At 46.4% G+C, this 16,295-nt stretch overlaps 1 long non-coding RNA gene and 1 pseudogene across 2 annotated transcripts in view; one reads left to right on the forward strand and one right to left on the reverse strand.

Moving 5' to 3' along the window:
* LOC129135846 (spidroin-2-like) overlaps positions 1-16,295 on the forward strand; it is a 111,402-nt pseudogene that overhangs the window by 91,904 nt on the left and 3,203 nt on the right.
* LOC134810809 (uncharacterized) overlaps positions 1-16,295 on the reverse strand; it is a 102,505-nt gene that overhangs the window by 50,682 nt on the left and 35,528 nt on the right. The window lies entirely within an intron of this gene.

Here is a 16,295-nt window from a genome sequence, read left to right on the forward strand (position 1 = left end):
ATCCACTTGCAATCCTGTCCCTTTTTCAGCATCTGCTTGGGGTTGGGGTTGGGGGGTGCAGACAAAAACATGATCCCTTTTCCACTCCACACTAGTAAGATGAGTTTCTGTCACTGGCAACCAAGAGATCTGACTATTACCTCCTTCTGAGATAATTCCTAAAATGTATTTGGGAATTTCCCCACCTCCAACCCACTGCCTATGTCATCAATATGTAGATTTCTTAACAAAGTTTAATGGTATTCTTTGATCAACCTCAAGTTTCACAAAACACACTGCACTTTCATAAGGGCGCCCCATGACTGACAGATCAGCCGTTCAAAAGAAGGGAAGTGTCAGAGATGGCTCTGCTAGACTCACGTGTTTTTCAGTAGAATCCCGGTCAGGGTGGTGTGGTCGGGAGATGCTTCTGGAGCTCTGGGACCCACAAGCCTACGTGTCCCATGGTGGAGTATTAGGACAACTTGAAAACATAGTGGCAGGAGGAGGCTTCCTCTCTCCCCTGCAGTTCATCCTTCAACACACCCAATGTGCTCAATAGATATTGGTTAAATGAATAATGGGGCCAGGCATGGTGGCTCACGCCTGTAATCCCAGCACTTTGGGAGGCTGAGGCAGGTGGATCACCTGAGGTCAGGAGTTCAAGACCAGCCTGGCCATAGAGGAAGGAGAAGCACTGGAACCTGGGAGGCAGAGTTTACAGCACGCTGAGATGGCACCACTGCACTCCAGCCTGGGTGACAGAGCGAGACCCAAACAAAAAAAAATAATGGATTTATTCCTTCCAAACTGCAACTCACCAAAAGAAGACCAACACGCATCACAATGTTGTGGCCATAATCACCACAGTGACAATAATAAATATAATCAACTCTCGAGCCAGCCACCCCCACTAAACCTAGTGGATCACATCTGGTGTTTCACTTTGGGGATGTTTTAGTGGTCATGGTAGATTGTCGCCTGACTGCTGGCTGTTTCTACCATGTTTCAGGAATATAGAGATGTGTACAGATGACCCCTAAAATTAATTAGTATGCAATTCTCAAAGAGACAAACTGTACCCCAAAAGCTACTGGAATGAAAAAAAAAAGTTTTAATTCTCAAAGAGACAAACTAGATAGTAAAAGCATTTATGTTCCCTTGGAGAATCTTCCCACCAAGGACTCAAAGTTTTCTCCAGACCAGGGAATGCCTGGGGCATTGGACATTCCCAATTCTGTATCACCTCCCATTCTCCTTTAGGTCCAGTTTTCTCAGAGGAGCATACATTGTTTATTGCCACCAAGGGTATCCAAGGACACAACCTGAAGATAATAGTGCTTTATTGTCTCTCAGTCACCTTTCCCTCCCACATGCTGGAAGCAGAGCCAAGTCCAATTTATCCAATTACAAAATAGCAACATTGGCATCATGAGATCAGCTAACAAAACTTTCAGAGGCAATCTATCTTCCTACCAAAAGTAACCAACATCTGTGGAGCACTTACCATGACTAAGGGTCAACATAAGTGGTTTTCATGCTGAATGCATCAGGATGGACTAGGTTATGCTGCAGTAACAAATTAACCCCAGAGACTCAGCAGCTTAGCAACCAAGGTTGATTTCTTACATTCCATGTCCACAATGGGTTGGCTGGGTATGGTGTGCTCCATATGGCCACTCAAAGACCTAGAATCATGGAAATTCTACCATCTTAATGCAGGGATTCTCCCATAGTTACTGCACCAGGAGATGAGAGAATAAGATAGTTATTCCCAAGCCCTCAAAAGCTGTAGACTAGAGGTGATGTCAGTGACTTCCACTTATAGAGCATTGGAACCTAGCATGGATCCATCTAACTACAGGGGGTTTGGGGAATACGGGGAGCACATGGAAATCCCATGAGCAGTAACCATTCCTGCCAGCATGCATTATTTCAGCTGAACCTCACAACCCCATGGAATATAGAACAGAGACTTGGGGAGTTATGGGACCTGCCCCAAGGCGTCATAGATAATGAGTTGCAGAGCTGAGATATGACCCTCGGCCTGGCAGGATTCAAACCACTATGCTGCATACTCATCATAAAATTCTATGAAATTCCTCATACAGCAAAACACCACACCAAGTAAAAAGAAAGCCAAGTTGTGCAAATACAAAATAGAACTCCCCTGACACTTCACCTCCTCACCCACCCTACCCCCACCGAAAGAATCAACCTATGCAAATAACTGGAATGAAATTCACAGGCAATTCCAGCAGGGGAAATGGGGTTATCTCATCTGGGTCTCACATCTAACCTCGTCAAGACAAGACCTTCCCTAAACTTCACCTGAACACCTGGACACACTGTCATGTCTTGCCGCTTCCTGTTACTGGAAATGCAATGATGGTGTCTTTATACAATTTATAGGTCTTTCTATAAGTGCCAAGATAAATGTCATCTCTGTACCTGCATATCATTCAGAGGTAGGCAAGCTTCTATGTAAAGTACTAGATAGTAAATATTATAAGCTTTGCAGGACTCATGTGATCTCCATCCTATACATTTTTTTGTTTTTGTTTTTGTTATACAATTTTTTTTTCTTTTTAGATAAGGTCTAAAAAGAAAATAAAACTTATCCATGTTGTGATATGGATGAACGTTAAAAACATGCTGAGTGAAAGAAGCAGACATGAAAGGTCATCTATTGTAGAATTCCATTTATATGCAATGTTCAGACTAAGCCAATCGACAGAGATAGAAAGTAGATGAGAGGTTTCCAGGGGCTGCAGGAGGAGGTATGCAGAGTGACTGCTGAATGGATATGAGGTTTCCAATTGACGTGTTGAAAAAGCCCTGAAACTAGGTAGTGGTGATAATTGCATAACATGATAAATGTACAAAATGTCACTGAATTGTACACTTTCAGATGCACAAAATGGTAAATGTTGCATATATTATACCACAATTTTATTCATTTATTTTAAAGATAGAGTTTCACTCCATCACCCAGGCTGCAGTGCAATGGCACAATCATAGCTCACTGCTGTCTTTACCTCCTGGGCTCAAGCAATCCTCCCAGCTAGTCTTCCAAGTAGCTGGGACTACAGGTGAATCCTACCACACCCAGCTTTTTAAATTTTTTTATAGAGTTGCATTCTCACTATATTGCCCAGACTGGCCCAAACTCCTGGCTTCAAGTGATTCTCTCATCTTAGCCTCCCAAAGTGCTGGGATAACAGGTGTAAGCCATCAGGCCAGGCAATTTTTAATTCTTACGCGAAATTTTCAACTAATAAATTCCTAGGATTAAAAAAAATGTCGATCAACATGGGTATTAGAGGAAAAAATAATTTTAAACAAGAGAAAAAATTAAATGAGATGATGTATATGTATACAGTGCCTGGCCTCATGATCACTGAGTCCACTGCAACTTTTTTTTTTTTTTTTCCATACAGGGTCTCACTCTGTCACCCAGACTGAGTACAGTGGCATAATCATGGCTTACTGCAGCCTCAGCCTCCTGGGCACAAGTGATCCTCCCACCTCAGCCTCTCAAGTAGGTGGGACTACATGTGCACACAACCACACCTAGCTATTTTTGTTGTTGTGTTCTTGTTGTTGTTGTTGTATTTTTTGGTAGTGGCAGGGTCTCACCATGTTGCCCAGGCTGGCAACTTGAACTCCTGGGCTCGAGCGATCCTCCCACCTCAGCTTCCCAAAGTGCTGGGATTACAGGTGTGAGCCACCATGCCCATCCTGTTGTAGCTATTTTAATAGTGCTGGTGAACAATAATATGCTCTCCCTCTAAAAACAGGACATACTAAGCCAAGGAAAGCACCAATCTAGTTTGTTCTCCCCAGATCTTCAAAATGCTGGAATTAGTATAAGGGTCCAAAATATTTCATGTGGTTTGATTTTTTTTTTTTTTTTTTTTTTTTTTTTTTGGAGATGCAGTCTCGTTCCATCATCCAGGTTGGAATGCAGTGGTGCGATCTCAGCTCACTGCAACCTCCGCCTCCCGGGTTCAAGCAATTCTCCTGCCTCAGCTTCCCGAGTAGCTGGGATTACAGACATGTACCACCACGCCTGGCTAATTTTTGCATTTTTAGTAGAGACGGGGTTTCTCCATGTTGCCCAGGATGGTCTTGAACTCCTAGGCTCAAGAAATCTACCCACCTCAGCCTCCCAAAATGCTGAGATTACAGGCATGAGCCACCGTGTCTGATCTCTAACTTTTCATTATGGAAATTTCCCATATGCACAAAAGACAGGGAGAGAATTACACCATGTACCCCCATGCACCCATCATCCCACTGCAAGAACTTGTCAACATTTCGCCAATCTCATTCCAGTTCCTACTTTTCTTTTCCTTCTTGCTATTTTAGGATATTTTAAAGCAAATTCCAGACATTTAATTTCACCCGTATCCATAACACACCAGGGTGCATTCTTGATGTAAGGATGTTGTTTTGTTTTATAATCCCCATGCCATTGCCACAGTTAATAGATTTAACATGAAGAAACTAAGATTCTTGCAGGTGGAGAAAAGATCTAATTACCACCTTAAAGCCTCTCCTACTAGCGCTTCTCAGATCTGAACGTGTATGCAAATCAGCTGGGCATCCTGTTAAAATGCAGATTCTGGCCCAGGAGAGCCTTCCGGGTGAGCCCTGAGAGTCTTCAATTCCAAAAGCTCCCAGGTGACACAATGCTGCAGGTCCATGAATCACACAAGAGGAAGGGTCGGCCAAACACCCACAACAACTGGGTGCAAAGTCCTGACCGTTCCTGACTGCAGGGCCTTCAGCGAACGGGGAGGCTGGGGACCATTTGAGAAAGAAGGGAGGTTTTTTGTATCAGCTTCAGGCCTTGTAGAACTGCCAGGGAATAACAGACACAATGTCAGCAAAGTCTAACCAACAGCACGAGTGCATTCATATTCCACAACCACTGCAGCAAAGATCCATGAAATGGGTGGCTTCAAACAATATCTGGGCCGGGTGCCGTGGCTCACACCTAAATAATCTCAGCATCTTGGGAGGCTGAGGTAGGTGGATCACTTGAGGCCAGGAATTCAAGACCAGCCTGGCCAATATGGCAAAACCTCGTCTCTACTAAAAATACAAAAATTAGCCATGCATGGTGGCAGGCACCTGTAGTCCCCACTTCTTGGGAGGCTGAGGCAAGAGAATGGCTTGAGCCTGGGAGGTGGAGGTTGCAGTGAACTGAGATCATGCCACTGTACTCCAGACTAGGCAACAGAGCAAGGCTCTGTCTAAAAAAAAAAAAAAAATTATCTGGATGCCAGAAGTTCAAAATCAATCAAATGTCAGCAGGAGCATGCTCCTTCAGAGGTTCTAGGGGAGAATCCATTCCTTGTGTCTTCCAGCTTGTAGAGGCTACTAGAATTCCTCAACTTGTGGCTGCATGATCCAATCTCTGCTCTGTGATCACCTTGCCTCCTCCTCTTCTGTCTGGGTCTTCTCCTCTGGAGAAAGAGTGTCAGGCCTCTGAGCCCAAGCTAAGCCATCATATCCCCTGTGACCTTCATGTACACATCCAGATGGCCGGTTCCTGCCTACCTGATGACATTATCTTGTGAAATTCCTTCTCCTTGCTCATCTCCTTGCTCTCCTTGCTCAAAAGCCCCCCTACTGAGCACCTTGTGACCCCCACTCCTGCCTGCCAGAGAACAACCCCCCTTTTTCGTTTACCTACCCAAATCTTATAAAATGGCCCCACTCCTATCTCCCTTCACTGACTCTCTTTTTGGACTCAGCCCACCTGCACCCAGGTGAAATAAACAGCTTTATTGCTCACACAAAGCCTGTTTGGTGGTCTCTTCACACAGATGCATGTGAAATTTGGTGCCGTGACTCAGATCAGGGGACCTCCCTTGGGAGATCAATCCCCTCTCCTCCTGCTCTTTGCTCTATGAGAAAGATCCACCTACGACCTCAGGTCCTCAGACTGACCAGCCCAAGAAACAGCTCACCAATTTCAAATCTGGTAAGTGGCTTCTTTTTACTCTCTTCTCCAACCTCCCTCACTATCCCTCAACCTCTTTCTCCTTTCAATCTTGGCACCACACTTCAATCTCTTCCTTCTCTTAATTTCAATTCCTTTCGTTTTCTGGTAGAGACAAAGGAGACACGTTTTATCCGTGGACCCAAAACTCTGGCACTGCTCACAGACTAGGGAAGGCAGCCTTCCCTTGGTGTTTAATCATTGCAGGGACGCCTCTCTGATTATTCACCCAGGTTTCAGAGGTGTCAGACCATGCAGGGATGCCTGCCTTGATCCTTCACCCTTAACAGCAAGTCCTGCTTTTCTGGGGGAGAAGCAAGAACCCCTCAACCCCTTCTCCTTCACCCTTAGCAGCAAGTCCCACTTTTCTGGGGGAGGGGCAGGAACCCTGACCTCTTATCTCTGCACCCCAATCCCTTATTTCCATGCCCTGACCTCTTATCTCTGTGCCCTGATCCCTTATTTGCATGCCCTGCCCTCTTATCTTTGTGCCCCGATCCCTTATTTCCACAACCTGACCTCTTATCTCTGCACCCCAACCCTTTATTTCTGTGCCCTGACCCCTTTCCCGCTTTTCTGGAAGGCAAGAACCCCCCACCCCTTCTCTCCATGTCTCTACTCTCTCTTTTCTCTAGGCTTGCCTCCTTCACTATGGGCAAGCTTCTGCCCTCCATTCCCCTTTCTTCTCCCTTAGCCTGTGTTCTTCAAAACCTAAAACATCTTCAACTCACACATGACCTGAAACCTAAATGCCTTATTTTCTTCTACAATGCCGCTTGACCCCAATACAAAATCAACAGTGGTTCCAAATAGCCAGAAAATGGCACTTTCAATTTTTCCATCTGACAAGATCTAGATAATTCTTGCCATAAGATGGGCAAACGGTGTGAGGTGCCTGACATCCAGGCATTCTTTTACACATCGGTCCCTCCCTAGTCTCTGTTCGCAGTGCAGCTCGTCCCAAAGCTTCCTTCTTTCCCTCCCACCTGTCCCCTCAGTCTCAACCCCAAGTGTCGCTGAGTCTTTCTAATCTTCCTTTTCTACAGACCCATCTGACCTCTCGCCTCCTTGCCAGGCTGAGCTAGGTCCCAATTCTTCCTCAGCCTCTGCTCCTCCACCCTGTAATCCTTTTATCACCTCCCCTCCTCACATCAGGTCCGGCTTACAGTTTCATTCCATGACTAGCCCTCCCCCACCTGCCCAGCAATTTATTCTTAAAAAGGTGGCTGGAGCTAAAGGCATAGTCAAGGTTAATGCTCCTTTTTCTTTATCCCAAATCAGAGAGCGTTTAGGCTCTTTTTCATCAAATATAAAAATCCAACCCAGTTCATGGCTCGTTTGGCAGCAACCCTGAGATGCTTTACAGCCCTAGACCCTAAAATGTCAAAAGGCCGTCTTATTCTCAATATACATTTTATTACCCAATCTGCTCCCGACATTAAATAAAACTCCAAACATTACATTCCGGCCCTCAAACCCCACAACAGGACCTAATTAACTCGCCTTCAAGGTGTACAATAATAGAGTAGAGGCAGCCAAGTAGCAACATATTTCTCAGTTGCAATTCCTTGCCTCAACTGTGAGACAAACCCCAGCCAAATCTCCAGCACACAAGAACTTCCAAACGCCTAAAGCGCAGTGGCCAGGCATTCCTCCAGAACCGCCTACCCCAGGAGCTTGCTACAAGTGCCAGAAATCTGGCCACCAGACCAAGGAATGCCTGCAGTCCGGGATTCCTCCTAAGCCATGTCCCAACTGTGCAGGACCCCACTAGAAATCGGACTGTTCAACTCACCTGGCAGCCACTCCCATAGCCCCTGGAATTTCAGCCCAAGGATCTCTGACTGACTCCTTCCCAGATCTTCTTGGCTTAGCAGCTGAAGACTGACACTGCCAGATCGATCGCCTCGGAAGCCTACAGGACCATCACAGAGGCTCTAGGTAACTCTCACAGTGAAGGGTAAGTCCATCCCCTTCTTAATCAATACAGAGGCTACCCACTCCACATTACCTTCTTTTCAAGGGCCTGTTTCCCTTGCCTCCATAACTGTTGTGGGTATTGACAGCCAGGCTTCTAAACCTCTTAAAACTCCCCAACTCTGGTGCCAACTTAGACAACACTCTTTTAAGCACTCCTTGTGAGTTATCCCCACCTGCCCAGTTCCCTTATTAGGCCGAGACACTTCAACTAAATTATCTGCTTCCCTGACTATTCCTGGACTATAGATACATCTCATTTTCACCCACCTTAACCCACAAGTAGAAGATACCTCTACTCCCTCCTTGGCGACCTATCATGCACCCCTTACCATCTCATTAAAACCTAATCACCCTTACCCCACTCAATGCCAATATCCCATCCCACAGCATGCTTTGAAAGGATTAAAGCCTCTTATCACTCGCCTGCTACACCATGGCCTTTTAAAGCCTATAAGCTCTCCTTACATTTCCCCCATTTCACCTGTCCTAAAACCAGACAAGCCTTACAAGTTAGTTCAGGATCTATGCCTTATCAACCAAATTGTTTTGCCTATCCACCCCAAGGTGCCAAACACATATACTCTCCTATCCTCAATTCCTCCTTCCACAACCCATTATTCTGTTCTGGATCTCAAACTTGCTTTCTTTACAATAGTAAAGAAAGCACCCCTCACCCCAGCCACTCTTCACTTTCACTTGGACTGACCCTGACACTCATCAGGCTCAGCAAATTACCTCGACTGTACTGCCGCAAAGCTTCACAGACAGCCCTCATTACTTCAGTCGAGCCCAAATTTCTTCCTTATCTGTTACCTATCTCAGCATAATTCTCATAAAAACACACGTGCTCTCCCTGCTGATCGTGTGTGACTCATCTCTGAAGCCCCAACCCCTTCTACAAAACAACAACTCCTTTCCTTCCTGGGCATGGTTGGATACTTTCACCTTTAGATATCTGGTTTTGCCATCCTAACAAAACCATTATATAAACTCACAAAATGAAACCTAGCTGACCCCATAGATCCTAAATCCTTTCCCTACTCCTCTTTCTGTTCCTTGAAGACAGCTTTAAAGACTGCCCCCACCCTAGTCGCTTCCCTGACCGGGAAGCGAGGTAATTGACGGACAGTCGAGGCAGCCCCTTAGGCGGCTTAGGCCTGCCCTGTGGAGCATCCCTGCGGGGGACTCCGGCCAGCTTGAGCGACGCGGATCCTGAGAGCTGTCCCGGGTAGGCAACTGACCCGGTGGAATGCCTCGTCAGAGAAGTGTGTGGTAGGCCCCCGTGGAAGATCAACACAGCGGCTGAACATCGGGAAGGAACAGGCACTTGGAGTCCGGACATTTGAAACTTGGTAAGACTGGTCTTTGGAACTTGCCCACTCCATTTGAGTGGAGCGTGGCCTGATCACCCACAGCGTGCCTGTACTGGCACTTTGGTTTTGTTTTTCACTTGACTTGAATTGCTTGATACTTTGGTTTTGGTTTGACCTGGCTTGGATTTCTGGATACTCTGATTTTGGTTTAGATTCTGGTTTGGTGAAAACTGAAAAAGTGTGTGTATGCCCTTTTTACCCATTCTTTGTTCTGTGGTGTGCGTGTGGTGTGAGCTTGGTGTTTTGTCTCGAGGAAACATGGATCAGACACAAAGTAAGCCTACTCCGCTAGGAACTATGTTGAAAAATTTTAAGAAAGGATTTAATGGAGACTATGGGGTTACTATGACACCAGGAAAACTTAGAACTTCTTGTGAAATAGATTGGCCACCATTAGAAGTGGGTTGGCCATCAGAAGGAAGCCTGGACAGGTCCCTTGTTTCTAAGGTATGGCACAAGGTAACTGGTAAGTCAGGACACTCAGACCAGTTTCCATACATAGACACTTGGTTACAGCTGATGCTAAACCCCCCACAGTGGCTAAGAGGGCAGGCAGCAGCAGTGCTAGTAGCGAAGGGACAGGTAGCCAAGGAAGGATCCCGCTGCACTCCCCCAGGGAAATCAACTCCTGAAGTTCTGTTCGACCCAACATCAGAAGATCCATTGCAGGAGATGGCACCAGTGATCCCAGTGGTGCCCTCCCCTTACCAGGGAGAGAGGTTCCCCACTTTTGCATCCACAGTGCTTGTGCCTCCACAAGACAAACATATCCCTAGGCCACCCAGAGTAGACAAGAGAGGAGGTGAGGAATCGGGAGAAACCCCTCCCTTGGCAGCCGTTTAAGACCCAAAACGGGGATCCAAATGCCCCTGAGAGAGCAGCGGTATACTGGGATAGATGAGGATGGTCACGTGGTAGAGAGGCGTGTTTCTGTGTACCAGCCCTTCACCTCTGCCCACCTTCTCAACTGGAAAAACAATATCCCGTCCTATACCAAAAAGCCACAAGCTTTGATTGATTTGCTCCAAGCTGTTATCCAGACCCACAACCCCACTTGGGCTGATTGCCACCAGTTGCTCATGTTCCTCTTTAACAGCGAAGAAAGGCGGACAGTCCTCCAAGCAGCAACTAGGTGGCTAGAGGAACAAGCACCGGCTGATTACCAAAACCCCCAAGAGTATTTAAGGACCCAGTTACTGGGAACCGACCCCCAGTAGGACCCAAATGAAAGAGAGGATATGCAAAGGCTAAACCGATACAGGGAAGCTCTCTTGGAAGGATTAAAGGGCAGAGCCCAGGAGGCCACAAACGTTAACAAGGTCTCTGAGGTCATTCAGAGAAAAGAAGAAAATCCAGTACAATTCTATGAGAGACTGTGTGAGGCCTATGGTATGTATACTCCCTTTGATCCTGATAGCCCTGAAAATCAACGCATGATTAACATGGTTTTAGTCAGTCAAAGCGCAGAAGACATTAGAAGAAAACTGCAGAAACAGGCTGGGTTTGCAGGGATGAACACATCACAGTTATTAGAAATAGCTAACCAGGTGTTTGTAAACAGGGATGCAGTAAGACGTAAGGAAAGCCGCAGAGAGAATGAACGTCAGGCCCAGCAAGACACCCACCTGTTAGTGGCAGCAATCAGAGGGGTCCCCCCAAAGAGGCAAGGGAAGGGGGGCCCTGGGAAAGAAACTTAGCCTGGCTGTCAAACTTGCAGCATAGTCAGTGTGCTTATTGTAAAGAAATGGGACATTGGAAAAACAAATGACCTCAGCTCAAAAGAAAACAAGGTGACTCGGAGCAAGAGACTCTGGACAAGGAGAAATGGCCCCTGCTCAACCTGGCAGAAGGGTTATTGGACTGAGGGGGACCGGGCTCAAGGAACCCCAAAGAGCCTATGGTCACGATGACAGTTAGGGGTAAAGACATTGATTTTCTTGTAGATACCGGTGCTAAACATTCGGTAGTAACCGCCCTGGTCGCCCCCTTATCCAAAAAGATTATTGGCATCATCGGAGCCACGGGAGTTTGAGCAAAACAAGCTTTCTGCTTGCCTCGGACTTGTACTGTAGGAGGACATAAAGTCATTCATCAGTTTTTGTCCACACCTGCCTGTCCCTTGCCCTTGTTGGGAAGGAACTTGCTTAGCAAACTGAGAGCCACTATCTCTTTGACACAGCATGGCTCTTTGCTGCTTAAGTTACCCGGAAAGGGAGTCATTATGACCCTTATGGTCCCCTGAGGGGAGGAATGGAGACTTTTCTTAACTGAGTCAGGCCAAGAGATAAGACCAGCTCTGGCTAAGCGGTGGCCAAGAGTGTGGGTGGAAGACAACCCTCCAGGGTTGGCAGTCAACCAAGCCCCCGTACTTATAGAAGTTAAGCCTAGGGCCCAGCCGGTTAGGCAAAAACAGGAGCCGGTCCCCAGAGAAGCTCTTGAAGGTATCCAGGTCCATCTCAAGCACCTAAGAACTTTTGGAGTTAGAGTTCCTTGTCAGTCTCCATGGAACACTCCCCTCCTGCCTGTTCCCAAGCCTAGGACCAATGACTACAGGCCGGTACAGGATTTGCACTTGGTTAATCAGGCTACAGTGACTTTACATCCAGCAGTATCTAACCCGTACACATTGCTGGGGTTGCTGCCAGCTGAGGACAGCTGGTTCACCTGCTTGGACCTGAAAGATGCTTTCTTTAGCATCAGATTAGCCTTGAGAGCCAGAATCTGTTTGCCTTTTAGTGGGAAGATCCGGAGTCAGGTGTCACTACTCAGTACACTTGGACCCGGCTTCCCCAAGGGTTCAAGAACTCCCCCACCATCTTTGGGGAGGCATTGGCTGGAGACCTCCAGAAGTTTCGCACCAGAGACCTAGACTGTGTGTTGCTCCAGTACGTTGATGACCTTTTGCTGGGACACCCCACGGCAGTTGGGTGCGCCAAAGGAACAGATGCTCTACTCCGGCACGTGGAGGACTGCGGGTATAAGGTGTCCAAGAAAAAAGCTCAGATCTACCGACAGCCGGTACGTTACTTAGGTTTTACTATCCGACAGGGGGAGAGCAGCCTAGGATGAGAAAGAAAGCAGGTCATTTGCAATCTACCGGAGCCTTAAGACCAGAAGGCAGGTGAGAGAATTCTTAAGGGCTGTGAGGTTTTGCAGACTGTAGATCCCAAACTTTGCAGTATTAGCCAAGCCTTTGTATGAGGTCACAAACGTGGGGGGGGAACAGGAACCTTTTAATGGGGATCCCAGCAACAGCAAGCCTTTCATGAGTTAAAGGAAAAACTTATGTTCAGCCCCAGCCCTGGGGCTACCCGATCTAAGAAAGCCTTTTCCATTGTATGTGTCAGAGAGAGAAAAGATGGCAGTTGGCGTTTTAACCCAAACTGTGGGGCCCTGGCCGAGGCCGGTGGCCTACCTCTCTAAACAACCAGACGGGGTTTCTAAAGGATGGTCCCCGTGTTTAAGGGCCTTGACAGCAGCTGCCCTGCTAGTACAAGAAGCAGATAAGCTGACTCTTGGACAAAACTGGAACATAAAGGCCCCCCATGCTGTGGTGACTTTAATGAGTACTAAAGGACATCATTGGCTAATGAATGTTAGACTCACTAAGTACCAAAGTTTGCTCTGTGAAAATCCCCATATAACCACTGAAATTTGTAACACCCTGAACCCCGCCACCTTGCTCCCAGTATCAGAGAGCCCTGTAGAGCATGACTGTGTAGAATTGTTGGACTCAGTTTACTCTAGCAGACCTAACCTCCAGGACAAGCCTTATGCATCAGTAGACTGGGAACTATACGTGGATGGGAGCAGCTTCATCAACCCACAAGGAGAGAGATGTTGAAGATATGCAGTGGTAACTCTGGACACTGTTGCTGTAGGCAGATCGTTTCCCCAGGACACTTCAGCTCAGAAAGCTGAACTCATTGCTTTAATTCGGGCCTTAGAACTCAGTGAATCTTAGTGAAGCTAAGAATGTCAACATTTACACTGAATCTCAATATGCCTTTTTCACCCTTCAAGTGCATGGAGGATTATATAAAGAAAAGGGCCTATTGAACTCTGGGGGAAAAGACATAAAACATCAAGAACAAATCTTGCAATTATTACAAGCAGTATGGAAACCCCACAAGGTGGCAGTTATGCATTGCAGAGGACACCAGCGAGCTTCCACCTTGGTGGGTTTAGGGAATTCCCGCGCTGACTTAGAGGCTCGAAAAGCAGCATCTGCCCCCTTCTGGGCATCACTCACAGCCCTCCTGCTCCCTCAAGCACCTGATCTTATACCTACTTATTCTAAAGAAGAAAAGGACTTTCTCCAGGCTGAGAGAGCACAAGTGATGGAGGAAGGATGAATTCGGTTACCGGATGGGAGAGTAGCTGTGCCACAGCTGCTAGGAGCTGCAGTTGTACTGGCTGTGCATGAAATCACCCATCGAGGTCAGGAATGACTTGAAAAGTTGTTAGACTGGTATTTCTACATCTCGCATTTGTCAGCCCTTGCCAAAACGGTGACGCAGTGGTGTGTTACCTGCCAACAGCATAATGCGAGGCAATGTCCAGCCGTTCCACCAGGCATACAAGCTTATGGAGCAGCCCCCTTTGAAGATCTCCAGGTGGACTTCACAGAGATGCCAAAGTGTAGAGGTAACAAGTATTTACTAGTTCTTGGGTGTACCTACTCTGGGTGGGTGGAGGCTTATCCAACACGAACTGAGAAACCTCGTGAAGTAACTCGTGTGCTTCTTCGAGATCTTATTCCTAGATTTGGACTGCCCTTACGGATCAGCTAACGGGCCGGCATTTGTGGCTGACTTAGTACAGAAGGCGGCAAAGATATTAGGGATCACATGTAAACTGCATGCTGCCTACTGGCCTCAGAGTTCTGGAAAGGTGGAGTGAATGAATCGAACTTTCAGGAAACAGGATTAAAATGGATACAGGCTCTCCCTATGGTATTATTTAAAATTAGATGTACCCCTTCTAAAAGAACAGGATATTCCCCTTATGAAATATTATATCATAGGCCCCCTCCTATATTGCGGGGACTTCCAGGCACTCCCTGAGAGTTAGGTGGAATTGAGTTACAGCGACAGCTACAGGTTTTAGGAAAAATTACACAAACAATCTCAGCCTGGGTAAATGAGAGATGCCCTGTTAGCTTATTCTCCCCAGTTCACCCTTTCTCCCCAGGTGATCGAGTGTGGATCAAGGACTGGAATGTAGCTTCTTTGTGTCCACGGTGCAAAGGACCCCAGACTGTCGTCCTGACCACTCCCACCGCTGTGAAGGTAGAAGAAATCCGAGCCTGGATCCACCACAGCCATGTAAAACCTGCAGCCCCTGAAACCTGGGAGGCAAGACCAAGCCCAGACAACCCTTGCAGAGTGACCCTGAAGAAGACGACAAGCCCTGCTCCAGTCACACCCGGAAGCTGACTGGTCCAAGCATGGCCGAAGCATGAGGAAGCTGATCGTTAGATTCATTTTTCTTAAATTTTGGACTTATACATTAAGGGCTTCAACTGACCTTACTCAAAATGGGGACTGTTCCCAGTGTATTCATCAGGTCACTGAAGTAGGACAGCAAATTAAAACAATCTTTCCGTTCTATAGTTATTATGAATGTATGGAAACATTAAAAGAAACTTGTTTGTATAATGCCACTCAGTACAAGGTATGTAGCCCAAGAAATGACCGACCTGATGTGTGTTATAACCCATCTGAGCCCCCTGCAACCGCCGTTTTTGAAATAAGAAGAAGAACTGGCCTTTTCCTAGGTGATACAAGTAAAATAATAACTAGAACAGAAGAAAAAGAAATCCCCAAGCAAATAACTTTAAGATTTGATGCTTGTGCAGCCATTAACAGTAAAAAGCTAGAAATAGGATGTGGTTCTCTTAACTGAGAAAGGAGCTAAAGAGTAGAAAATAAATATGTTTGTCATGAGTCAGGGGTTTGTAAAAATTGTGCCTATTGGCCATGTGTTATTTAGGCTACTTAAAAAAAGAACAAAAAGACTCGGTTTATCTTTAGAGGGGAGAAGCCAACCCCTCCTGTGCTGCCGGTCACTGTAACCCACTAGAACTAATAATTACCAATCCCCTAGATCCCCTTCGGAAAAAGGGAGAAAGTGTAACCCTGGGGATCAATAGGACAGGGTTAAACCCTCAAGTTGCCATTTTAATTAGAGGGGAGGTCCACAAGTGCTCTCCCAAACCAGTATTTCAAACCTTTTATGAGGAGCTGAATCTGCCAGCACCAGAACTTCTGAAAAAGACAAAAAATTTGTTTCTCCAATTAGCAGAAAATGTAATTTTCTTACTTAATGTTACTTCTTGTTATGTACGCGGAGGAAGCACTATCGGAGACAGATGGCCTTGAGAAGCCCGAGAGTTGGTGCCTTCTGATCCAGCTCCTGACATAATCCCAGTTCAGAAGGCCCAAGCTAGCAACTTCTAGGTCCTAAAAACCTCAATTATTAGACAATACTGTATAGCTAGAGAAGGGAAAGACTTTATCATCCCTGTAGGAAAGCTTAATTGTATAGGATAGAAGTTGGATAACAGCACAACAAAGACAATTACTTAGTAGGGCCTAAACCACACTGAAAAGAATCCATTCAGTAAATTTTCTAAATTAAAAACTGCTTAGGCTCATCCAGAATCTCATCAGGACTGGACGGTTCCCGCTGGACTATACTAGATATGTAGGCACAGAGCCTACATTCTGTTACCTAATAAATGGGCAGGCAGTTGTGTTGTTGGCACTATTAAGCCGTCCTTTTTCTTATTACCCATAAAAACGGGTGAGCTCCTAGGTTTCCCTGTCTACGCCTCCCAAGAAAAGAAAGGCATAGTTATAGGAAACTGGAAAGATAATGAGTGGCCCCCTGAAAGGATCATACAGAATTATGGGCCTGCCACATGGGCACAAGAAGGCTCATGGGGA

The sequence above is a fragment of the Pan troglodytes genome, chromosome 7 (genome assembly GCF_028858775.2).
Source record: "Pan troglodytes isolate AG18354 chromosome 7, NHGRI_mPanTro3-v2.0_pri, whole genome shotgun sequence".
In the NCBI taxonomy this organism is placed as follows: Eukaryota; Metazoa; Chordata; class Mammalia; order Primates; family Hominidae; genus Pan; species Pan troglodytes.